The following is a 17,410-nucleotide window of genomic DNA, read 5'->3' on the forward strand; positions in this document are numbered from 1 at the left end:
GACACTGTCCTCCATACTGACCTGACCCACTTAGCATGCCTGTCTTAGTCTGAGTCTTAGAGCATGGTTTCAAATCAGTCATTTACACAAACTCACACCCAAAACCAGAAATTCCTGATTAGGATCTAAACCACAGCTGTTGTCACTGCCACTCCACACCTACCATGGGGGTTGGAACCTGTGAACTCTGACTCACTAGCCCACTGGATGAGATTCCAGACTTCTGTGATGGGTAGCATTCTCAGCACCTCTGGCCCTTACCACAAGGGGCTCTTTCCAGCTCTATGAAGAATCTGAGCAAGCCTAAGGTTGCCTAGGGAAACCCCAGGTTGGGGTGGAGAGAATATCTGGTTATTATAAAGAGCCATTGGTGAGTCTCCATCAGAGCGAAGAGCCAGGGATTTTCCTGGGAGATGGCAACGGGGTGGAGAGGGGGGACAGCACTGCTTGCATCCTGCCCTCAGTGGCTTCCCAGAGCTGTGGGCACACATCAGTACACTGCTTGCCCCTTGCCGTCTTGTTAACACTTCCACGAATGTGCTCTATTATGGTATGAGCAAGACCAGAAAGTCAATGCCAGGACATCTGGACTACAGCTGCAAGTCAACAAAGTTGCTTCCCTTCATATCATAGGAAGAGGAGAAACACAGAGACAAGCATGTGGGGCCAGGTGCAGTGGCTCACACCCATAATCCCAGCACGTTGGGAGGCCAAAGTGGGCAAATCACCTGAGGTCTGGAGTTTGAGACCAGCCTGGTCAACATGGTGAAACCCCATCTCTACTAATAATACAAAAATTAACTGGGCAAGGTGGTGAGTGCTTGTAGTCCCAGCTACTCAGGAGGCTGAGACAGGAGAATTGCTTGAACCCGGGAAGTGGAGGTTGCATTCAGCTGAGATCATGCCCCTGCACTTCAGCCTGGGTGAGAGAGGGAGACTCCATCTCAAGAAAAAGGAAGGAAGGAAGGAAGGAAGGAAGGAAGGAAGGAAGGAAAGGGAGGGAGGGAGGGAAAGAGAGAAAGAAAGAAAAGAAAGAATGAAAGGAGAGGAGGGAGGGAAGGAAGGAAGGAAGGAAAGAAGGAAAGAAGGAAGGAAGGAAGGAAGGAAGGAAGGAAGGAAGGAAGGAAGGGTGGGACCCATTAAGGATGTCTCTTGTTGTCTAGCACTTGACAGGATACATCGGTCTGTTGAGCTACCCATGATTTGCTAATAAGGCTAATAATGCTTCTCCATTTAAAAAATTATAATTTGTTCTTTTCTTCCAAAAAGAAATAGTTTTTATTGACATAGCTAAACAATATTTATAAGTGTCAGCTCTGGATCAGGCATTGCATTAGGCACTGGGAATACAGAACTGAACAAAACCAATATAAAATTTGCTGTGGCTCATGCCTGCAATGCTCCCATCACTTTAGGAGTCCAAAGTGGGAGGATCACTTGAGGCCAGAAGTTCAAGACCAGCCTGGGCAACACAGTAAGAACCCCTCTCTACAATAAATAAATAAATAAGTTGTGCATTCTGGGAACTGGCATTACAATGAGGGAAGACAAAAAAGTAAATTAAGTAATTCATGTATAGAGAATGTTGGAAGGATATGATAAAAAGTAGTAATGCAAGGAAAGGGGTATGAAGTATAGGGAATAGGGAAATTGTATTAAGTGTGCTATTTAATGAAGGCCTCACTAAGAAAAGGACATATGTATAAACACAAGGCAGTGAGGGAACATGCCTTGAGACTGTTCGGGAAAAGGCATTTTAGGAAGAGGGAACAGAAAGCCCAAGGCACGTAAGGTAGGAGGGCGCCTGACACGTTCATACAGTTGCTTAGAGCAGGGGAGACCTGTCCTGTAAAGAACTTGGGCGCTTCCTCTATATCAGAGGAGCCTCAGTTGGAATGTATTGAGCAAAGGAGCAACATGATCTGACTCAAGTTTGAACAATTCCCTCTGAGTGCCCTGGGAAGAGTCGAGTCCAGAAGATCAAGAGTAGAAGCAGGAAGAAGAGTTAGAAAGTTACTGCAGTGATTCGAACTGATAGGGGTGGAAGTGGTGAGAATTAATAGAATTCCGGATACCACGCGAAAATGAAGCCAACAGGATTTTCTGGTTGTATAGCCTTTTTCTCATCTTTAAAATATAATTTAACTACATTTACTGACAATGGTATTGGGCTGGCCACCACACACGAGGGATGGCTTTAAGGGATGATCTGAAGTAAAACTAAGTCTCAATTTCCAAAGCTAATATCAAATTGCAGATAAGTTTTTAAAAATCCATTATGGTGTCATGGTTTTTGTTTATTTTTGGATTTATGTTATTACTTAGGTTTTAGGATAAACACTAACTTCCATTCTCCAAAAGTGGAAAAAGGTAACAACTTTAAAAGTGAAAACTTATTCTAAATTATTTTATACAAAAATGAAAACCAGAGAAATATTCTGGTATGTTCTTATGATAGACTATTTCATAGCTATCAAAATGATATTTATGAAGGAAAACACATATAAGGAAGTTAGGTGGAAAATAAGAATATAAAATTGTAAATGCATTAGTATCTCAAGTGTATAAATATGCCAAATGCTAAGCTATTAACTCAGAATTATAGGATTAAGAGTTATTAATGCTTATGCCCATTAGACTTTTCAAGTAGAGTAAAATGAAACTATTTTCTTTTTGTACAGTTTAAAAAAATCCATTAACAAGAGATTTCACCACCAAAGCCTCCATCTATGGTTGCTTTCCATTTATCCAAGACAGAGGAGGCAATGCACCAGGTTCATCTGGGCCGGTTAGAGTCCTACCAAAGGGAAGCGAAACAGGCAGCACGCTCAAGATTTTCCCAATATGTGGTCACAGTGTATCTATTTGATATACAACTATAGCCCTTCTAGAAACACTTACTTTTTTAAAATCTCAACAACCCCACCCTTCTCTCCACCACCACCTCCACCTTCATCACCACTTCCTCCTCCACCACCACTTCTACTGCCACCGTCTCTACTCCACAACCACCATCTCCACCACCAACAGCTCCTCTACCAGCACACCTGAACCACCACCATCTTCATCTCCACCATCCTCACTTCCAGCACGAAATTCCTATCAGATTTTTCTCCAGAGTAGAGATAGCTAGCTAGTCCACTTGTTGCTCTGTGACTAATGATTATTTTCATCACTTGCATAAGTCTTTCTTCTTTATTATATCCTTAAACTAAGTGGAGATTTTGTAACTGGGGCCAGTAGAGTTTGAGCTGATCCACCGCTCCACTTGGTTGAATGCCAACTGTGTCCTTGACACAGTTCACCCTTGTTGTAACGAAAGTTTAAATAGCTGTCCACAGTCACCTCCTCCTTCCTCACCTGTGTATACAGGGACCTTTCCAAACTTATTCTCTCAAATGTGCTAGTTTAAGATATTTCTGATACCACGGCAAATATGATACATACAAATATGTTTCATGCAATCTTACAAATATTTTAACACAATAAATTTTACTTACTTATCAACTATTTAATAACAATTAATTTAAAGTAATACATTTTCCTCTGGCAGTAAAATACACTTTCTTTCTGAGGTTGAAAGTGGAGAAAAGAGAAGAGAGGAAGAAAAGAAGACGACAGTGGAAGAACCATGGAGAGCACTACACAATTATTTGTAAGTACTTTGGGAAAGTAGCATCAAATAAAAGTCCCCCAAAATGACATGGCATGAAAAATAGAATATTTTCATATTCTATTGAAGCACGGTAAGAAAGACTATTTATGAATATTAATTTATGCTCTTCATCAAATATTTTTAGCTGTCCTCTTTCTAGACAAATGGTCATTGCATGAAGCCATGTAACCACTTTGGCCAATGAATCATGGGCAGACGTGCAGGGTGTCACTTTCAAGTGGTAATTTGAAGAGGCGGTGCTTGCTTTGTTTTGCCTTCTCTTTCTGTCTGCCATACCAACCGGCAGTGCGGTCCTAGAAGCCTAGCACAACAGTGAGGGCAACGCAGCACAGTTTTCACCTCCCCTGTAGACATTAGTGAGAAATAGTCTAATAAACTGGATTGATACTGATACTGGCTTAAGTTAATAGCAAATCCTAGCTCCCTCTGGGATTTCCAACAATTGAGAGCAAACAAATAGGAGATCACAAACAAAGATCGATGAATTCACTAGAAAGTAAAAGTAAGTGTATAGAAAAGAGTTAACATAGTAGGTCTGAGACTGCCATCCTGAAAAAGACCTGCTTACAAGGTTGGCCCTTGGCTCGTGTCTGGGAACTCAGATTTCAGGAGGCTTCCTACAATTATCTGAATGCTGAGTGGCCCACTGTGCCTAAATAATATGATTTATGCTAAACACCTGCACCCCTTCTGGAAGTATGGAATTTTGGTACATGGTAGGCAAAGGGTACCTGCATAATTAGTTCCCAATAAACAAATCTAGAATGCTAAGTCTCTAATGAGCTTCCCTTGTAGACAACATTTTACAGGTATTGCCACAACTTATTGCTGGGGGAATTAGGCACATTCTGTGTGAGCTGCAAGCAGACTCTGAAGTCTGTGCCTCATTTCCTGTAGACTTTGCCCCATGCACCCTTTCCCTTTGCTAATTTTGCTTTGCATCCTTTCCCTATAATAAATCATAACTATATTCTGAATCCTGTGAATTCTCCTAGTAAATCACCAAGCCTACGGAGGTAAGAAACTAAGAGCCAGAGTTACAAGAAGAAACAAAGTAACAGATTTGAACTCAAAGACTTTACAATACTGGAATTGTCAGATATAGAATTTTAAATTGTTCAATAGGAAATTGTTAAAGAAATAAATGACGGAATCACACATTTGAGAAAAAAGCAAGAAACCATAAAGGAAGAACAGGCAGATTTTAAAAAGAATCAAATAGAATTTCTAAAAATAAAAACGCCCGAAGAGCTAATTGCTGATAATTTGTCAGAAACCATAAGGGAAGAACAGACAGATTTGAAAAAGAATCAAATGGAATTTCAAAAATTAAAAAAGTTCAAAGAGATAATGGCTGAGAATTTTTCAGAATCAGGAAGTTATATGTCTTCATAGACTTGAAAACATAATATCTTACGAATGGGATGAAAAATTTAAAAATCAGTGATTAACCATATTGCAGTGAAACTTCAGATCACAGAAGATAAATAGAAGATCTAAAAATCAGTCAGGTGGTTGCTTAGAAAACTAAACATATTCTAACCATACGATCCAGCAATCATACTCCTTTTTCAACCAAAGGGAGCTAAAATCTTATGTCTACATAAACGTCTTCATATGGATTTTTATAACAGCTTATCCAGAATTGCCAAACTTGGAAGTAACCAAGATGTACTTCGGCAGGTAAATGGATAAATTAACTATCCAGACAACGGAATATTATTCAGTGCTAGAAAGAAATGAGCCATAAAAAGACATGGAAGAAATGTAAATGTGTAATACTAAGTGAAAGAAGCCAAACTGAAAAGGCTACACACTGTATGGTTCCAACTACGTGACATTCCAAACAAGACAAAACTATGGAGAGACAGTAAAAGAATCAGCAGTTGCCAGGAGTTGGAGAGAGGGATGAATACGCAGAGCAGAGGGGATTTTTAGGGCAGTGAAACTACTTTGTGTGATACTATAATGGTGAACACATGTCATTATACATTTGTCCGAACCCACAGAATGGACAATACCAAGAACTCTAATGGCAACTATAAACTCTGGGTGATTATGACGTGTCAACATGGCTTCATCAATTGCAACAACAAATGTAGCACTCTGGCAGGGGATGTTGATAAAGGGAGAGGCTGTACGTGTGCGGGTAGGGAATATGTGAGTTATTGCCACAAGTTCCTCTAAATTTTCTGTGAACCCAAACCACTCTAAAAAATAAAGTCTTTTCAAAAAGTAGCCAGAGAAAAAAAAGATCACCTACATAGAAATAATAACCAGATGAATAGATTACATCCTAATAGCAATAATGGAAACCAGAAGTCAGTGCAATAATATCCTTAAAGTGCAAAGAGAAAGTAACTGTCAGTCCAATATTGAGAACCTGAAAAAAAGAATCTTTCTAAATTCAAGGATGAACTTAAACAAAAGGAGATAATTTACTATCGACAGATTATTTCTAAAGGAACTTTTAAGGAAAATACTTCAAAAAGAGGAAATTGTCCCAAAAGAATAGACTGAGATGCAAGGAGTATATAAAATGGAAATGTTTATGTGAATTAAATAAATACTGTATGTATAAAATGATAATAACATGTGGGATTACAATAGGATAAAACTAAAACTTTAATATCATGTGAGTCACCCTAATGCAGTTAAGATACATTAATCAAAGTCTTTGTATTCTTTGGTAGGGAGGCTAAGATAGTTGTTTAGGTCTTTGTTAGGTTATAAGCATGGTAAATTTTAAGATTAATCACTAAAAAAAAAAAAAAAAAAAAAATAGAAAGCCTCTGAACCTTCCAAAACAGTAGAGGTGAAAATACGGAATAGGAAAACAAACAAACGACTAAACAAACAAAAACAAAAGGCGAGCAAAGAACAAATGAAAGAGAAAAAGCGGATTCATAGAAACAAAATACATGAGGGTAGAAACAAATGCATAGCATAACCAACATTATTTATACGTGTTGCAGAGAAAATTGTATTTAAAGAGAAATGTATCATTTTGACAGCTTATTTTAGAAAAGGGAAAAGGTTGAAAATTAATTAGCTAAGCACAAATTAAGAGGCTAGGAAAACAGCAAAATAATCCCAAAGATATTTGAAATACAGCTATTAAATATAAGAGCAAAAAGTCAATGAAATAGCAAACCATCAGTTCAAAAAAATCAACAAATGCAAAGTTTGGTTTTTTGAAAAGGCTAATACAATCGACATACTTTTACTGTGATTAATAAAGAAAAGAGAGAGAAAGCACAAAGCAATATTAGAAATGAAAAAAAAAGTTAAATGTGGTGGCTTATGCCTATAATCCCAACATTTTGTAATGCTGAGATGGGAGAATCACTTGAGTCCAGAAGTTTGAGACCAGCCTATGTGAAATAGTAAGACTCTGTCTCTATAAAAATTTTTTAAAAAATCTGTCAGGTGTGGTGGTGTGTACCTGTGGTCCCAGCCACTCGGAAGGCTGAGGTGGGAGGATAGCTTGCACCGGGGAGGTCAAGGCTGCAGTGAGCTGTGATTGCACTGTTGCATTTTAGCCTAGGTTACACAGGGAGATCCTGTCTCAAAAAAAAAAAAAAAAGGAAAGAAAAGAAAAGGAAAGAGAGAGAAAAAGAAAGGAGAAAGAAAGAAAGATGAGAGGAAGAAAACAAGAGAGAGAAGAAGAAAATGAGAAAGAGCAGAGGGGAAGGGGAGGGGAGGAGAAGGAAGGAACAGAGGGGAGGGAAAGAGAGGAAATAACTATATACAGTGGAGAGGTTAAAAAGTTTAATTTGAGAACATGCGCCTAACTTTTGGCTGACATACTTAAAAATTTTGACAAAATGGAGAAATTTCTATAAAAGAGCAAAAGAACTCGAAATAAAAAGCTTGATTTTTTGAATAGCTATTAAAGAAATTGAATCCTTATCAGTAAAAATATTTCCAAAAGAAAAAATGCAAGCCTAAATAGTTCTACAGGTAACTCTTACCAACCTTTCAAGGAGATGATTCTAATCTTATAAAACTCTCCTAGATAATACTTTTTGTAGAAATATTACCCAAATCATTCTATAAAACTAGTCTGAAATCAGTATGTCAAAATTACAGGCCAGTGTCATTCACAGACACAGATGCAAAAATTCCAAACAATGTATTAGCAAAATGAATCTAGGAGTTCAGCCATTGCAACAAGATAGTTACAAATTCTTCCTGTCCATGTAGCCATACTCCTTTACAATATGATTGTCACTTCTCCCAGTAAGAGGTGGAGTTCATCTTTCCAACCTTTAAATCTGAGATTGACTATTTGACTTGCTTTGGCCAATGAGATATTAGCAAATAGAAGGTTAGTAGAAGTTTGGAATGTACTTGCACATTATGCTTGCCTTATCTTTAAACTGTAAACCCTTCTGCCACTATAGGAACAACGAGTCAGGGCTAACCTCCTGGAGAGAAGGCTGTGGTAGACATGAAGATGTGCTGCCCAACTTTCCCTTCAAAGAAGGACTGGTTGTCCAGCTGTAGGAAATGTGGTCAGCAGTCTTCAGCTGTCAGTTCCTCAGGATCTGCCTCAGCTGCAGAGGTCACACCCTTGTGAATGAGGTATGTGTATAAAGAGTGGCCATTTCAGCCTGACAATGGACACTTCAGATGGACAATGTTCACTCCAGAGCTCCCTACAAAGTGTGCCAAGGCTTCGTGAGGCCTGCATCACAGTTCAACTTCTCCCTCTGCAACAATCCTGCTTTTTCTTCCTTCCTTTCAAAGGTATGGTTCCTAATAAACATCTTGCACCTCAAATTCCATCCCAGAATCTGCTTCCAGAGAACCCTATCTATACCAAGACCCTGATGATCCCAGTCATCTCAAATATTCCTGCTGAAGTTCCACTCATGTGAGTGAGGCCATCCTGGATCAGCAGACCAGCTGAGCCAGCTCCAACGTAAAAAAACAACCAACCAATGCAGATAATCCTGAAAAATAACAAATATCTGTTGTTTTAAAATAATAAGTTTTGAAGTGGTTCTTTACGTAGTAAAAGCTAGCTGGCATATCAGCATATTAAAAAGATAATACAAAAGTTGGATTTACTCCAGAATTCACGAGAGTTGACATTAGAAAAATCTAACATTCATTACCTTAAGAATTTAAAAGGGAAAAATATATTGTCATCCCAATAGATAAATTAAGCTAAGTGATAAAAATAATAACCTTTTATTACTTACAAAACCCTTTCAGTAAAATAGAAATAGAAAGACATTTCTTAACATGAATAAGGGTGTATTCCAAAAACCTCAAGGAAGAATCAATTGAATGGTGAAATATTACAATCATCTCCTTTAAAGTCAAAAACCAGCACTATCACTATTTTATTCAACATTATAACAAAGATACTCGTTCACTAAAAAAAGAACAAGGAACATGATTTAGTAATAAAGAAACAGAGCCCTCCTAATTCACATGTGATATGATTATTTATATAGAAAACCCTAGAACCTTTAGGTTAATTGTGAGAAATAAAAATCTTAGCAAGGTGGCTGGCTCTAAGTTCAATACACAAAAACCAATTACAGTCCCTGATGAAGTTAATTGCAAAAATTAAATTAAATGTAAAAACCAATTACAGTGCTATAAAAGAACAATAAAAGGAAAGGTATTTTTTAAAAGATACTATTTACAATAGCAACAGAGCTTTTGTAATAAAACCAAAAAAAGCTGTGAAAGACCTGTATGAAAAACATTATAAAGTTTATTGAAAGATAAGACCTAAATAAATTGAGAAATATATCATGTTCATTGATAGGAAGACTCATATCATAAAATGGCAATTATCCCTAGACCTATATGTTCTATGACGTTATAAATACAATCTCAGTATGATTTTAATTTTTAATTTTGTTTATTGTATTTTTTGTTTTATTTTAGAGGCAGGAGCTCATTCTGCCACCTAGGCTGGGGTGCAGTGGCATAATCATAGCTCACTGCAGCCTCAAACTCCTGGGCTCAAGTGATCCTCTTGCCTCAGTCTCCTAAGTAGGTAGGACTACAGATATCCACCACCACACTCCGCTAATTTTTTTATTTTTATTTTTTGCAAAGAATGGATCTGATTATGTTGCCCATGCTAGTCTCAAACTTCTGGCCTCAAGGAATCTTCCTGCATCAGCCTCTCAAATTGTTGGAATTACTAGCATGAGCTACCACTATGCCCGGCCTCAATATGCCTATTTTGTGTATGGAATTTAATGAACTGATAAAACTGATAGGAATGCTCAAGGGGCCAAAAATAGCTGATTCTCCCCTAAAAGTATTTTTCAACACATTAACTGATTTTTACTATAGGTAATTATACGAAGAACACTTACAAAGAAATAAAAAAAGGTAATCCAAAGATAAATATGAAACACATGAATACCAGAGAGTAAGGCCCTAGCCTTTCCGTGATAGAAAAAGTAAAATAGAATAGTCAATAAACATACGAAAAAATGCCCAACCTCATTACTAAACAAAAAATCAAAGACATTGCAAAAATACTCCTTTATACCTATGAGATAGGCAAAACCTTTAAATTCTGAAAATACTGTGTAAAAGATCTTGTAGATCAATGAGTCTTATATTCTGATAGTGGGAATATCAATTGGCATGAATTTTAGTGTTTTAAATTAGTGAGAAATTATGGAATCCAAATATTAATGAAGACGAGAACCCAGAGAGGTCATCACAACTGAATATTTGTCAATTTCAAAGAAATATCTGTGAAAGTGAGGTATAGGTTTGGCAACCTGGTCAAGTATGAATATTTTGGGTGTAGATCACAAACATGATTATTTTGTGTGTAGAATTGAATGAACTGATAAAGTTGATATAAAAGCTCAAAGGGCAAGAGATAGCCAATACTTTCCTGAAAATGTACTTTCAACACATTAACTGATTCTGACTGTAGGTTAGTCATTTAACACAAACAAGACACTTTCATCAAGAACCAGTTGAAGCAATGGACAAAATCTAAAATGTGCATAAACTTTGATGCAGATATCCTGGTACTAGTTATTCCTTCTATAGAAATACCTGTATTTGTGTACAAATTCAAACACAATCAGAGATATTTATTGCAACACTGTTTGTGCAAAGGACAGGAAACCATCTCACTCAATGTTCATAGGTAGGAAATTGATTCCATCAATACCACAGGATACCATGTTACCATGAAAAAGAATGAGATCGCTCTAGAAGTATCTTCAATAAATATTAAGTGAAAAAAATAAAGAAATCCAGATTACGTATAGTAAACCATTAATTTTTGTTTTCTATAAGGCCAGACATATACAGAGACAATTTTTGAGTAGATACATAAAGACATTGCTAACAGTGATTGTCTCTGGGGAAAGGAAAGGTAACTTGTGTTGGGAGGGAAACTTATTTTTCATTTTATAGTCTTTAGTATCATTTTAATTTTTTATCGTAAGATTATATTGTTTTCCATAAGAAAAACCCAAAACACAAAACAACATTCTTACATGACTGCAATAAACCATTTTGAAAATAGGAGCTAAAACAACAAAAATATTCACAACAGAGTCAACAACAAAAATAAAACATTGGAGAAAACTAGAAAACATTTATCAGGCGTCAGGTGATAGCTCATGCCTGTAATCCTAGCACTTTGGAAGGCCAAGGCAGTCAGATTGCTTGAGCCCAGGAGTTTGAGACCAGATTGGGCAACATAGTAAAATCCCGTCTCTACTTAAAAAATATTTTAAAACATCTACCCAGGCACGGTGGCACACACTTGTAGTCCCAGCTACTTGGGAAGCTGAGATGAATCACCAGAGCTCAGGAAATTGAAGCTGCAGTGAGCCATGATTGTGCCACTGCACTCCAGCATAGGTGATGAGAGTGAGATACTGTCTCGAAAAAAAAAAAATGTTTATGACATGCTATTATTAATTTTTGAGACTAAGTCTCACTTTGTTGACCAGCCTAGAGTACAATGGCACGATTATAGATCACCACAGCCTCGAACTCCTGGGCTCAAAGAATCCTTGTACCACCATGCCCAGCTAAGTTTTTTCCTTTTTTTTTTTTTTTTTAGAGATGGGGTCTTGCTATGTTGCCCAGGTCTCAAACTCCTAGGTTCAAGACAGCCTTCCATGTTAGCCTCCCAAAGTGCTGGGATTACAGGCGTGAGCCACCACACCCAGCCAACTGTTATTTTAATAAATAAACTAAAAATGTGATTTTCACCTTTGTGCTAGGTGATATTAATATAAACTCCAGTTAGATACAAAGTAGACTGAAAACAATACTGGCAGTTACTAGTCTGATGGTTACTGGAGTTACTGTAGAACAGCACTGTCTGATAGAACAATTGTTATGATGAATATGTTCTGTATCAGAATTTCCCAATACATTGGCCATTAGTAAGTCACATGTGGCTACTGAACACTTAAACTATGACTAGTGAAGCTGAAGTTTAATTTTATTTAAATGTAAATGCCACATATGACTAGTGACTACTATATTGGACTAAGTAGTTCTATAAGAAGTCTTTTTTCTTTTTGTATTTAAACTGATGCTATATTACTATCCATATTCATTTCCTCAGAAATTAAACAATAACTTTGACCAGAAGAGTTGAGTCTGGAACCTCTGCACTCATAAGTAATTAAATAATAAGCTAAGCTTATTTTTCCCTAAAATAAGCAGCTTGGTAATGCCCCCAAGTGGATATAAAATACTAATTATTTATTTTCTTTTCTTAATTTTTAGACACTCACTGCACATCATGTTTCAGCAAAAGTAGCCAAAAATCTCTGCTAAATCTTGCTATTTGCATTAGGCATACAGATAGCGATTTATCTAAACTCCAAAGACAAAATGTCAAATTTTCAGTTTCTCTAAGGTTGTAAACAAATAAACTTTTTCCTCTTTTATGTTAATAGTTTGAATTTAATTTCTTTCTCTGAAACAGATTTGTAGATTACAAGCCAAACCATTTTTTTTTTTTTTTGAAACGGAATCTCGCTCTGTCACCCAGGCTGGAGTGCAGTTGCCAGTTGCATGATCTTGGCTCACTGCAACCTCCGCCTCCAGGTTCAAGAGATTCTCTTACCTCAGCCTCCTGAGTAGCTGGGATTACAAGTGTGCACCACCATGCCTGGCTATATTTTGTATTTGTAGTAGAGACAGGGTTTCACCATGTTGACCAGGCTAGTCTCCAACTCCTGATCTCCCGTGATCCACCCGCCTTGGCCTCTCAAAGTGCTGGGATTGATTACAGGTGTGAGCCACCGTGCCTGGCCAGCCAAAATGTTTAGAGCCAGACAAGTAGGAGCCGTGATCATCAGACCCCACCTGGGAGGGCCCTGTCTGACCTCCTCTAGCTACTGTCTGTGAGACCAGGAATCTACAGGACCAAGGAATGTGCCCACCCGGATGCTCCTACTCCCCTGTCCAGATTGCATTCCAGATTCTTAAGATCTTGAAATGCCTTGTCCAGCCTGTTTCCAGGACCTGCATAACTTTCTTGCCTAGCCAATCATGAAAAAGGTAAAACATGCCCTGGATAGTCTCATCCTTAGGTCCCAGGGATGGCCAAGGGAGGGGCTGTTTCCCTATTTAATTGGTTTGAACTGGTGCTGGCCTGTTTTTTTAAAAGTTCCCCAGGTGAATCAATGTGCAGATAAATGTCTGCTGAACTTCTCCAGGACAAGGAGGGGGTTGCAGCTTTGGAGGCTCTGAGCAGGCAGGACATAGCACTTGAAATACTCTGGATCTCTAACACTATTAAGAAAAATGTATACACAGGTGAAGATGCTGAGTAATTGGTTAAACATCAACATGGATTCTGAGTTACTGGGAAACATTAAGCACTGGTTACTTTTATCTGTACCTCCCGTTACTCAAAGTTTGTAAATCTATAAACACACAGTGATCACCGTTTCATCTCACAGAAATACCTTCTCAGACCAGGCATGCTCTCAAAAAACTCCTTCTGTAGTATAGTTTGATGTCCAGTAGTGTGATGCCTCCCGCTTTGTTCTTTTTGCTTAAAATTGACTTGCCTATGCGGGCTCTCTTTTGGTTCCATATGAAGTTTAAGGTGGTTTTTTCCAGTTCTGTGAAGAAGGTCATTGGTAGCTTGATGGGGATACTACAAGGCTATGGTAATCAGAACAGCATGGTACTGGTACCAAAACAGAGATATAGACCAATGGAACAGAACAGAGGCCTCGGAGGCAACACAACATATCTACAACCATCCGATCTTTGACAAACATGACAAAAACAAGCAATGGGGAAAAGATTCCCTGTTTAATAAATGGTGTTGGGAAAACTGGCTAGCCATGTGCAGAAAGCAGAAACTGGACTCCTTCCTAACACCTTACACTAAAATTAACTCCAGATGGATTAAAGACTTAAACATAAGACCTAACACCATAAGGAGAAAACCTAGGCAAAACCATTCAGGACATAGGCGTAGGCAAGGACTTCATGACCAAAACACCAAAAGCACTGGCAACAAAAGCCAAAATAGACAAATGGGACCTAATCAAACTCCACAGCTTCTGCACGGCAAAAGAAACAGTCAATAGAGTGAATTGGCAACCAACAGAATGGGAAAAAATCTTTGCAGTTTACCCATCTGACAAAGGGCTGACATCCAGAATTTACAAAGAACTAAAACAGATTTACAAGAAAAAAACAAACAAGCCCATTCAAAAGTCGGCGAAGGATATGAACAGACACTTTACAAAAGAAGACATATATGAGACCAACCAACATATGAAAAAATGCTCATCATCACTGGTCATTAGCAAATCAAAACTACATTGAGATACCATCTCATGCCAGTTAGAATGGCGATCATTCTAAAATGATTCTAAAAATCTGGATTCTAGATTCTGGATTTTAGATTATAAAAATCTAAAAATCTGGAGACAGATGCTGGAGAGGATGTGGAGAAATAGGAACACTTTTACACTGTTGGTGGGAGTGTAAATTAGTTCAACCATTGTGGAAGACAGTGTGGCGATTCCTCAAGGACCTAAAAATAGAAATTCCATTTGACCCAGCAATCCCATTACTGGGTATATATCAAAGGATTATAAATCATTCTACTATAAGGACACATGCACACCAATGTTCATTGCAGCACTGTTTACAATAGCAAAGACCTGGAACCAACCCAAATGCCCACCGATGATAAACTGGACAGGGAAAATGTGGCACATATACACCATGGAATATTATGCAGCCACCAAAAACGATGAGTTCGTATCCTTTGTACAAAATCAAACACCACATGTTCTCACTCATAGGCGGGTGTTGAACAATGGGAACACACGGACACAGGGAGGGGACAACTACACGCTGGGGTCTGTTGCAGGGAAATAGGGGAGGGACAGCGGGGGGTGGGGAGTTGGGGAGAGACAGCATGGGGAGAAATGCCAGATATAGGTGAAGGGGAGGAAGGCAGCAAATCACACTGCCACGTGTGTACCTATGCAAGAATTTTGCATGTTCTCCACATGTACCCCAAAACCTAAAATACAATAAATAAATAAGAGTAACATGTATGCCCCCTGCCAAAAAAAAACTCCCTCTGTTCATACATGTCATTTAAGGCTGTTTAAGAAATGCCAAGTCCTGTTACTACCACAAATCCAGAGAAGACAGGCCTGACTGTAAACTGGGAATGGACATATTTTCCTATTTCCCAGGTGTGGAATATGTGTTGCCTTAAATGGGAATATGGCTAATTATTTGGCAATAACATTTTTTCTTAAAAATATTTTAATTTAGCATTAATCAAGCAGAAAGAACCAGGGCAAGAGTAGGTGATGAGTCAGACAAGTTGCAGGAGACCAGATCACACAGGGCTTGGTAGGCCATTCAAAGGACACTGGCCTTTAGTCAGAGTGAAATTGAAAAGAGGAATGACAAAATCTGAGCATAATTTATTTTAAATTGGTCACCTTGGCTGTCATTTGGAGAATAGACTATAATGGTATAAAGCAGAGGCAAGAAGACCAGTCTGGAGGTTGTTACAGTACTCCAGGTGAGACAGGATGCTCACACAGGTTGGCAGCAGGGAGGAGGCAAGAAGGGGTCAGATTGCAGATACATTTTGAAAATAGAGGCAACCCATTTCCTGATGGGCTGGATGTAGGCTGTAAAAAAGAAAAGAGGAACTAAACATGATTTCAAGGTTTTAGAGCTGAGTAACTGGAAGGATGGAATTGCCATCAGCTGAGAAGGAATCTGAGCAGAGCAGCTTCTGTCAGGGTCAATTTTGTTTTGCATATGTTGAATCTGAGATGTTTACCAGACATCCAAGTGGAGATGTCAAGTAGTCAACTCAATTTCTAAGTCTAGAGTCCAAGAGATAAGTCTAGGTTAGAGATATAAATAGGGGAATTATCCATGAACATAAGGTCTTTAAAATCATGAGACAGGATGATAGCCCAACAGAATGAGTATTGGTGGAAATCTCTCTCCCATTAGGCAGAAAGCTCCTAGAAAACATGGACTGAGTTTTCTGTTCACAGTATTCTAAGCACCTGCGTCTGTTTTTGGTAGATGCGGTGCTGGGATTTTTCACTGACAATCTGACAACACTAAAGATGTAAAAACAGAAAACCAAAATTTTTACAACAAAATTAAACTGCCAATCTAGCTCACAGTACATTCTCCTTTAAGGCCCTTTCTCCAATTCTGGCCACAGCTCCATTCAACCAGCACATAGAACAGGTGGGGAAGAGGTCAGAGCACCCAAGCACTCCTACAGTTTTCCTCTTTGGATGTGAAAAACAGTCAATACTGGAATGGTGGGAACTAGACTGGGCCTAAGTACCTAAAGCTGAGAGTAAAAAGGCCCCTTTTCTTTTGTACTTTTCTAGGTTCAAGGAAACTTCAGAACCCCAAATCCAGCTTCCTAGTTTTATATTCATGTAGGAAAGTTGTTACCATAGTTATGAAAATTGGGCTGGGCGCAGTGGCTCATGCCTGTCATCCCAGCACTTTCGGAGGCCAAGGCGGGTGGATTACCTGAGGTTGGGAGTTCAAGACCAGCCTGACCAACATGGAGAAACCCATTTTCTACTAAAAATACAAAATTAGCCAAGCGTGGTGGCGCATGCCTGTAATCCCAGCTACTCAGGAGGCTGAGGCAGGAGAACTGCTTGAACTCAGGAGACGGAGGTTGCGATGAACCGAGATCGCACCATTGCACTCCACCCTGGGCAACAAGAGTGAAACTCCATCTCAAAAAACAAATTGTTTTCCTTTTCTTCCTATATTCAGTAACTATTCTTCGTCTAAATATATTTTTTACAGACTTAAGACTAAGAAGAGACCTAAGAGAGCACTTAGTTCACTCTTCTAATTTTACTAATAAAGGAAACCAAGTTCCAAAGATACTCAGTGACTTGTCAGCCCACAAAGCTTGCTGGAGAGAATGCTTCGTTAGAGCTGAGCCCTTTCCAGTTCTCATTCCACCTGGTCACACCGTATAACTACTAAATACAAAAACTCCAAGCAGGTTCAGAGCAAAACAACAACAAAATAATACTCAGAAAACCCGGTTAAAGAAGACTCCTTTATTTAGCCTAGGCACAGTAGAGGGGAACGTAAAATTGCCAATGAAATTTTTTCTTATCAAAAACTAGGATATGCTAACTCTTGAAATTCGGTGTGTATATGAGATTTGCTATAAAGACTATCAAATTAGTAAAGTACTGATGACAT

The sequence above is a fragment of the Aotus nancymaae genome, unplaced genomic scaffold (genome assembly GCF_030222135.1).
Source record: "Aotus nancymaae isolate 86718 unplaced genomic scaffold, 86718_ANA_hifiasm-v0.15.2.pri h1tg000040l, whole genome shotgun sequence".
Lineage (NCBI taxonomy): Eukaryota > Metazoa > Chordata > Mammalia > Primates > Aotidae > Aotus > Aotus nancymaae.